This window comes from Octodon degus, unplaced genomic scaffold (assembly GCF_000260255.1).
Source record: "Octodon degus isolate 3935 unplaced genomic scaffold, OctDeg1.0 scaffold00489, whole genome shotgun sequence".
NCBI lineage: Eukaryota > Metazoa > Chordata > Mammalia > Rodentia > Octodontidae > Octodon > Octodon degus.
In genome coordinates this window covers 168719-175279 of record NW_004525065.1, presented here as the reverse complement: position 1 = coordinate 175279, position 6561 = coordinate 168719, and the positions used below count along the sequence as shown (strand labels likewise).

Here is a 6561-nt window from a genome sequence, read left to right as displayed (position 1 = left end):
TATATATATATATATATATGTCTTTGTTTTCACTGTAGGTGGCACTGGCAATTGTAGATTGGAATTAACTTGATAGGATTCCAGTAACATATTTTTGGGATTATAAGTATAGACTTTTAGGACTGAGACGAGAACCAGGAGGGGACTCCTACAATGCCAAACAGGGAACAATGATAAGAAGTGAGGATGGGGAAAAGGGACAGCATTCAAGCAGGGCAACAGGTTATACTTGGGCTGAGATTACCAATTTTTGACTGATTACTGGAGAGAATGGTGTGAGGATGGGATAGATAATAGTTTTAAGTTATCATTAAGAAGTGAAAGTTTCCACCTGATGGCTTCTTTTTTTCTCTACAAAATAGAAGATAATGTTACTTGTTGGAGTATTCAAATAGTCCTTCTCATGAATGCACTGATTAATGTTTGAGGACTTATTTGAGATTGGTGATCATGAATTTACAAAAGAGTATCCAAAATATTGTTACTAGCTGGGGAGATAGCTCAGTAGTTTAAGTGGCTGCCTAGTAAGCACAAGGTACTGAGTTTGATCCCTGGTAACAACAACAACAACAACAACAACAAAACAACAACATATATACACATATTACTTTCACTCTGGCTGTGATAACAAAGTACTATCCATATTGGGTGCATTAAGCAATCAAGATTTATCTTTTCACAATTCTAGAGATTATGGCCAAGGTGCTGGACAATTTGGTTTCTCACATTGGTTTTCCACCTGGCATGCAGATGGCCAACTTCTCACTGTGTGATTGTATGACCCTTCCTCAATGTAAGCAAAAGTAAAAGGGAAAATGTATATTTGTTCTTGTAAGGACACTAATCCTATCACAAGGCCTTATCCCTAAGACATACTGTTATCTCTCAAAAACCTCTCTCCAAATGCCATCCATTGGGGGGAAGGTTTCACTATAAGAATATGGTGTCTTAAGGAGAAAGTTCAGTTATTAACACCTAAAAGAAGGGGTGGTTTTGATATAGGGAGAAAAACTGATCTCAGGTGGGTGACCTCCAAATGATACAGAGAACCTCCAAGTGATATAGGGGAAAAAATGATCTCCTGACCTGACCTTGATGACTTGTGTTCTCTAAAACTGAAGAATGAATTTTAGGAACAAATATAGGTTATAAGCAGAATTTATTTATGGAGGGAAAGAAATCTGTCCAAGAGAGGGACAGGAGGGGGCCAGAGTGGGTTGTCCCCAGGAAGCTGTCTCTTCCAGGGACTTTTATAGGACAAAACCATGTGGGGCTAAGGTGGAGAAACTTGCTTAGATGGATGTGGGGTGGGACAAAACTATGATCAACCAATGGGATTACAAGCACTGTTGCTCAGGTAAAATTCATTAAGTGCAGGACTAAATGGGGAAGCAAGTCACATAGCAAGCAGGCAGGACTTTATCAGGTAACCACCAGTAGTAGTCAGATTTATGATTCTTCTGACTCCCTCAGGATGATGATCAATCTCAGATGCCAACCTTTAGGGAGGTCAGACATGTTTGATCTTTGGTCTTTAGGTCTGGCCCACAGTGGAAGCATCCATCCCTCCCACAGTTGGAAGATATCTTGTTTTCTGTGTTATTTCCTTTGAGGGCCTAGCCCTGTCTGACTGCCTATAATATTTCTATCTAATTTGGCTGCCTGCAATGGTTTCATCCAGGATTTTGAGAGTCAATACTAATTCTAAAAAGTAATTTTCTATAAGATATCTTAGGCAACAAACTCAAACATAAATTTTTAAAATTCACCCTTTGTTGATACTTAATAAATTCGTGTGGAATGGGGTACTCACAAACTTCTAAGTGAGGCTTTCAGTCATGACACTGAGAAAAGACCTCTTTAATTCTATTGACTTTTTCCCCTAAAATAATTCTTTAAAAATTCTGGAGAAATCTATGAAGTCAAGATAATTAAAATACATTTTGGCGCCAATTCACTATGCTCACAATTTTGCTTATATGAGCATCAAAAGTAGCAAAATGACAATGGTATTAATGATTGTCCCATCAAATCTCAAAACCTTGGAACCAAGTGAGTCGTGTGTGTGTGTGTGTGTGTGTGTGTGTGTGTGTGTGTGTGAAAGAGTATGTCTATACTCAAATCTTTGGCCAAGATCTTATTTACCTGAGGTAACCAACAAATAAGGAAAGGAAATATTGTTCATTATTCATATCTTTACTAAATACATATAATTCATTGTGGTTCATATACTTGACCTTGATAATGATATTAATATCCTTGCAACTATTTCTTGGCATTGTTTGGAAGATGACATACAATGGTTATATAAATTCTCTGCTATGTAAAAAACACCAACCTAAAGGCTCATGAGCTGAGATTTCTGTCTGTCCAAGTCTGCAAGTCTGCCACAACTCATTTGAATCTTCTGTATGATGTCTCATAAGACTGAAATCAAGACGTCCACTGAGCTGTGCAATCTCCAAGTTAGCAAAAATCCATCAGAGCCTTTACAGACTTCAAACTTACAACTACTCCTGCCTTTAACTGGATCAAGCTACTACTTTAAAGAGGCTCATGTAATTTGACCTCAAAGTTAGGGTCATCTGAGTGGTAACCTTATTTATCTGTACAAAATTTCCTTTGCAAGCTAATGTAATCACAGGTGTAATACTACTGATATAGGTGAAAGAAACTCCCAACCTGAAAGATACCTGGGAAAAGTTCATATTCTCTAAAACTGAAGAATGAATTTTAGGAACAAACAGAGGTTAAGAGAAGAATATGTTTACTGTGGGGAACGAAAGCTTCTGATTGATAGAGGGACAGAAGGGGGACCCAAGAGGGTCATCCCCAAAAACCATCTCTTCCAGGGATTTTTATGGAGTAAAACCATGTGGTAAGGTGGAGAACATGAGAACTCACTTACGTGGGCATGAGGTGGCACAAAACTATGGTTAACCAGTGAGATTACAAGCACCATTGTTCAGGTAAAATTGGTTAACTCCAGGACCAAATGAGGAAGAGAGTCACTTAGCAAGCGGGCATGAATGTAGAACAGGAGTTTATTGACTAGCCAGCTGGTAGCGGTTGGATTAGTGATTCTTCCTGGCTTCCTCAAGGTAATAATCAATCTTGGATAATTATTTTTAGTGAGGTAAGCATTTGTTTGATCTTTGGTCTTTAGGTATGGCCCATAGCAGGAGCATTCATCTCTCTCACAGTTGCAAGGTATCTTGTCTTCTGTGCTTTCTTCTTGAGGGCCTGGCCTGTCTGACTGCCTCCAACAATTCTATCTAATTCATCTGCCTATAGCACTATCAGAGACCTAGATCATGAAGGTCATTTTAGAATTCTCCTTAACCACGGAATGAAGAAGGAACACACTCTCTAAGGAGATTTATTTTGTTAAATTTTGGTTAATTTGGCAACATCCTTTCCTGCCCAACTTTTTTTTATTAATATCTGTACAATTTTTTTTTTATTAAACCCAAGACCTTCACACTGAGCTACAGTCCTAGGCTTTTTGTTTGTTTGTTTGTTTTGTATATTTTATTTTGAGACAGAGTCTCACTAAGTTTTACAGGTTGGTTTTGAGTTTGAAAAACTGTTTCTTCAGCTTCCCCAGAACACTGGGATTACAAGGATACAACCATTTATAGAGACTTTAAAACAGTTAACTTCAAAGTGGTCATCAATCAGTTTGTGGTCTTCAACTCTTTAGAGAACACTTGGCACTTTCATTCCATCAATACATATTTCTTAGTTGTCCCTTATGTGAAAGACACCATGTTAGATTGTGAGTGCAGTAGTAAGCAAAGGTTCCTGCTTATTAGAGCTTATGGTTTAGACAGGGGAGAGAGAGATAGTAACAGAGATCTAATTAAATAAGCACACAAATGCTTACAAAGTATGAGTTATCCAATGAATACAAGACTATGTAAAAGAGGAAGTTGGGGATAGGACTCCAGAAGACACTTTCCCTAGGTAAAGGGTGGGAGAAAGTATCCAGCCACAGAGAAAGGCAAGTACACATGGCCTGTAGCTGGAAGAAATATACTGTATGTGATGATAAGGTGGCTGGATATTAAGGGTAATCAGAGGGTTACAGATGCACACAAGGCCAAAGAGGAAGATTGGCTTCCCTTTACACAGGGGCTCTCTAATCACATTCAGCATTTTTATTTTTATTTTCAGAGTGCTTGGAATCCCTTGGAAGTTTGAAACAAGTGGTTGACTCAATGAAATTTGCATTTTGAAATGTTCCCTCTACCTGCTGTGTGGAAAGTACCTGAAAATGTGGTGTTGAAAGTGCAGCTACATAATGATTTGGCAGTACTCAGAATGTAGGACTTCATCAAAATTTTCCAGCTCACCTAGGTTTGACAGTCTCTGTTGCTTTAAAGTCTGAGTAGTTTCCTGATAATAGGTCTAATAACTGTGTAATCATGTACCTGAGCCAACCTGTGTTTAACATAGAGGAGAAAAAACAGCAATGAAAAGTTCTGCTACTTTTTCAATAATAAACCATGGTTTTCCCTTTGATAAGGCCACATATTGTCATTGCTCAGTCTATTTTTTTTTTTTTTTAGCATTTCTAACTATAATAAAGTGAGGCTGCTGGAAATCTCATTTGTAATATATGGGAGCACCCACTTGATGTATGCTTCATTAAGTTTTGGTTTCCTTAACTATTATGTATCAAGAAGGAAAAAAAATAAACTGTAAAAAAGACAAGGACTTCCTCAATACTGAGGTACAGTATTTTCCTTTTTTCTTTTCTTTCTCCTTTTTGTTTTTCCTCTCTACCTTCTTCCTCCTCTTCTTATTTGTGAAGTAGTATCTTACTAGGTTGCCCAGGCTTGTCTCAAACTCTTGAGCTCAAGTGATCCTCCTGCCTCAGTCTCTTCAGTAGCTGGGACTTCAAACACCACACTGATTCAGACAAACCAACTTTCACAGGAATGTCTTAGTGCAAGCTTGTCATGGTTATGCCTGAGTGGCTTCCCTTGAGTTAAACTTAGCATGCATTCCATGGCCTTAAAATGCTTTAAAGCTCCCTAAAGCCAATAGATCTAGATAAGCTTATCTCACTAATTTTGTGGTGCCATGCTTGCATGGTCAGACAGAACTCTAAATTTGTAGGATGGAGTAAATAGAACATACAAATCAAATCAGTTCATGTCATTTGCCCGAGCTCATCCTGCTTGCTATGCCATACAAGCCCATTCCATACCTGTTGCCTCATGAGTATGTGCACATGTTTGTCTGTTACCTCTTAGATAAAGGAAGCAGTGAATGTAGTTTACTGAGCTCTTTTGAAAAAATTTCCATCTCCCTCAATATGAGACCGTATAATAGTTCTTAGCTCTGTCCTTCACAAACCATGTGTGATGTTGAAAACTACTTAATTCCTATGTATTGCAGTTTTCTTATCTCTAAGATTGAGATGACGATAGTACCTATTTCATAGGATTTGGGAAAAGATGAAATGAGCGACAAAGGAAAAATCCTACAAACAGGCTTGGATTCAGGTTGGTAGTACATGCCTATAATTCCAGTGGAAGGATCAGAGTGCTGTGATTACAGGCCACAACCAGAAACTCATGAACTTCCACTTATTTACTTAGTTACTAAAGTTAAGCACAAAGTTAATTTTTAAGTTCTTTTAACATGTGTGTCCTTGTTCTTCTGAGTATCCCTTCGTAGACCCACTTGCCAAGAAGACTTTATATTTTAAGATATAAAATATCTTAAAATATAAAGTCTTTATATAAGACTTTATATTTATATTTTAAGACTTTATATTTTAAGACTTTAACTTTATATTAAAAGCCATTTTCTTCTAATATAAAATTACATTGAATGTGCCCTTTCAAGTTTACAAACCCTGAAGATTCTGACATGACTTCTTGCTCTTCTTCTCCTTCCTTCTTTAGTCTCTTATTAAGAGGATATTTTACATTATAGAACATGTAAGGCCAATTCAGCAATTAGAATGGTAAGATTATATTACTCCTGTGTTTTCAACTCTCCAGTAGTTTTCTCTCTCACTTGGAGTAAAAGTCAGTCCTTATGATGACCTACAAAGCACCAGAGGATCTAATCATGTGTCAATTCTCTGATATTATCGCCTGCCCCATTCTCCCTTGTTCACTGGACTTTACCCTCACTGGCTTCCTACTCTTCTTGGACAGAAGTGCTGTTGGCCTAGGGCCTTTGTATGCTCTATCCTGCATGCCAGCGGGACTCATTCTCTTACTTCTGGAAAATGCCTTCTCAGGTACCTTATTTGTGGCAAACACCTCTCCTTTGAATTCCTTATATTCATTCACTGCTTTGTCTGTCTCTATAGTAGTTGTTGCCATCTCAGTATTCTATTTTTCACTCTTCTATTTGTTCACTTTTGTTATGCCTACTAACATGTAAAGTCCATCAGAGAAAAAATTATATTTGTTAATGTGAAACAATGCTTGATATAGAATAGGTGTTCAAATATTATTGTTCAAATCAATAAAACAGCCTCAGTTTTCCTTTTTCAGTTTTGTATTTACAGTTTCACTCATTTATTAAACACATGTT

General features: G+C 37.4%; 1 pseudogene; it reads right to left on the bottom strand.

The window, feature by feature from the left end:
- LOC101582199 overlaps positions 1–6347 on the bottom strand; it is a 78108-nt pseudogene extending 71761 nt beyond the window's left edge.
- Between the last annotated feature and the right edge of the window lie 214 nt (positions 6348–6561).